Genomic DNA, 3,608 nt, shown 5'->3' with positions numbered 1-3,608 from the left:
CGGAGTTTAGGGGTTAGGGTGTATAGATACATGATTTGTCTAGTTTGAATATGTCTAGACCTTGTTTATCAACTTAATTGGCTTACTATATGACATAAGAAAACTATTTGCTTTGGTTTTTCTTTTCCTGATTTTTTTCAATTTTGATGCCCATTTGAATCTTGTCAAATCCTAGGTTTGACCGAGATAATTTAAACAAGCTTAAAACATGAATATGAAAAGGGAAGCATGTATCCTTCTTTGTCACTCTAAAATGAAGTTTTTGGGAGTTTTTTCAAATTTCCATGTTTGAAACCCAAAACCACTTCTCTTCATATGCTTGACTTCATAAGACAGAGTTCAGGGGTTAGGGGGTATAGATACATGATTTGTCTAGTTTGAATATGTCTAGACCATGTTTATCAACTTTAATGCATACTATATCACATAAGAAAACTATTTGCTTTGGTTTTCTTTTTTCTGACTTTTTTTTTCAATTTTGATGCCCATTTGAATCTTGTCAAATCCTAGGTTTGACCAAGATAATTTAAACAAGCTTAAAACATGAATATGAAAAGGGGAGCATGTATCCTTCTTAGTCACTCTAAAATGTAGTTTTTGGGAGGTTTTTGAAATTTCCATGTTTGAAACCCAAAACCACTTCTCTTCACATGCTTGACTTCATAAGACAGAGTTTAGGGGTTAGGGGTATAGATACATGATTTGTCTGGTTTAATATGTCTAGACCTTGTTTATCAACTTTAATGCTTACTATATGACATAAGAAGACTATGTGATTTAATTTTTCATTTTTCTGTTTTTTATTTTTCTGCCCATTTGAATCTTGGTCAAATCCTAGGTTTGACCAAGATTTAGACAAGTTTAACACGTAAATGAGTTAACTTGGATTTCCTACCCTTGAATCCATAGGAAACTTTGTTCTAATGCACTATTATAATCAATCGAGTTTTTACACCAACAGGTCTGTCACTTACGTGTGGTGCCCACGCTTGAGGTCCCACACTTCAGTGAGCACAAGTCACGTGCAATAGGTACGCAAACTCCCAGCCATCTTCTTTGTCAAGAGAAGACGCATCAGGATGCGTATTGGAAGTCTGTGGGTCCTTCTGGATCCTTCCGTTGTCCCTCTCACAAAAAAAAACAAATCTCTCTCATTCTCGGCCTCGCTCGACTCGCTCGCTCGCTCGCTCGCACCTCCTGCTCACTGACAAACCCTGCACAAAAGTCAACATCATCACCCGAAAAAGGGGAGACACCATAATGCTCTCCCTTCTTCTCTCCTTCCGAGTGATCCCTCTTCCTCCGAGTTTCACTCGACGGGCAAACACCCATGTGCTGCATAGTGGAGTAATAAAAAGGTAGTACTCGTAGAAAAATCGATATACGAATATGTAATTAAATAGGTTAAACTAGGGTTTTGCCCAGTTCTACAGATCAAGGGTTCAAAAAAATCCAACTACGGGGTTCGAACAACACGATTCTAATCCAAGAATTTTTTCGACCTAGGTCACCCAAATGGCCTCAAACTATAGGGTTAGCATCTAGTGCAGTATGTGTGAAAATGTATGCACTATGTGTGCTATAACTTGTATGTCTTTCATATTTGAACCAAATTTGAATAAGTTTGAAATATTTGAAAAGGGGCTTTTGGCTTAAACGTTTGAAACCAAAAACCACTTCTCTTCATGCATGCTTGACTTCATAAGACAGAGTTTAGCTAGGGTTAGGGGTAGATGCATGATTTTCCTGGTTTGAATATGTCTAGACCTTGTTTATCAACTTAATTGAATGCTTACTATATGACATAAGAATACTATGTGACTTGTTTTTTATTTTTTGATTTTTTTAAAATTTTATGCCCATTTGAATCTTGGTCAAATCCTAGGTTTGAACATGGTTTAAACAAGTTTAAATCATGAATATGAAAAATTAAGCATCTATATATCCTTCTTACTCACTCCAAAATGTAGCTCTTGGGAGGGTTTTTCGAAATTTCCATGTTTGAAACCAAAACCACTTCTCTTCATGCATGCTTGACTTCATAAGACAGAGTTTAGGGTTAGGGTAGATATATACATGATTTTCTGGTTTGAATATGTCTAGGCCTTGTTTATCAACTTGAATGCTTACTATATATATATGACATAAGAATGTTATGTCCTTTGTTTTTTCATTCTTTTGATTTTTTTATGAATTTCCATGCCCATTTGAATCTTTTGGTCAAATCCTAGAGGTTTGACCAAGATTGAAACAAGTTTAAAACATGAAAATGAAAAGGGAAGCTTGTATATCCTTCTTAGTCACTCTAAAATGAAGTTTTTGGGAGGTTTTTGAAATTTCCATGTTTGAAACCCAAAACCACTTCTCTTCATGCTAGACTTCATAAGACAATTTAATTAGGGGTTAGGGGGTAGATACATGAATTGTCTGGTTTGAATATGTCCAAACCTTGCTTGTTTATCAACTTTAATGCTTACTATATGACATAAGAATGCTTACCATATGTTTGAATTTTAAAAGCATATAGTCTTCTTATGTCATATAGTAAGCATTCAAAAGTTTTTCTTTGAGAGAGTAGCATGCATGCATTCAAAAGTTGATAAATAAGATTTGTACATATTCAAACCAGACAAATCATGTATCTACACCCCCTAACCCTAAACTCTGTCTTATGAAGTCAAGCATGAAGAGAAGTGCTTTTGGGTTTCAAACATGGAAATTTCACAAACCTCCCAAAAGCTTCATTTTACAGTGACTAATTAAGAAGGATCCAGGCTTACCTTTTCATTTTCATTTTTTAAACTGCTTGTTTAAATCTTGATCAAACCTAGGATTTTACCAAGATTCAAATGGGCATAAAAAATCAGGAAAAAATGAAAAAATGAAAAAACAAAGCACATATATAGCTTTCTTATGTCATATATATAGTAAGCATTCAATTAAGTTGATAATTTTAAACAAGGTCTATACATATTCAAACCAGAAAAAAGCATGTATCTACCCATGCATATATATATAACCCTATACTTTTGTCTTATGAAGACGTCAAGGATGAAGAGAAGTGGATTTGGGTTTCAAACATGGAAATTTCAAAAACCTCCCAAAACATGTATATATCTACCCCTAAACCCTAATCTTTGTCTTATGAAGCCAAGCATATGAAGAGAAGTGATTTTGGGTTTCAAACATGGAAACTTCAAAAACCTCCCAAAAGCTTCATTTTAGAGAGACTAAGAATGATCCATGCTTACCTTTTCATTGCCATGTTTTAAACTTGTTTTAACCTTGGTCAAACCTAGGATTTGACCAAGATTCAAATGGGAGTAAAAATTCAGAAAAATTAAAAAAAAAATGAAAAACCAAAGCACATATATAGCCTTCTTATGTCATATAGTAAGCATTCAAGTTGATAAACAAGGTCTAGACATATTCAAAGCAGAAATATCATGTATCATATCTACCCCTAACCCTAAACTCTGTCTTATGAAGTCAAACATATGAAGAGAACTGGGGTTTTGGGTTTCAAACATAAAATTTTCAAGTACCTTCATTTTAGAGTGAGTAAGGAAGGATTCATGCTTACCGTTTCATTTTCATGTTTTAAACTT

The sequence above is a fragment of the Lolium perenne genome, chromosome 5 (assembly GCF_019359855.2).
Source record: "Lolium perenne isolate Kyuss_39 chromosome 5, Kyuss_2.0, whole genome shotgun sequence".
Lineage (NCBI taxonomy): Eukaryota > Viridiplantae > Streptophyta > Magnoliopsida > Poales > Poaceae > Lolium > Lolium perenne.
The sequence above is the reverse complement of the archived record's forward strand: the minus strand, read 5'-3'. Positions refer to the sequence as shown.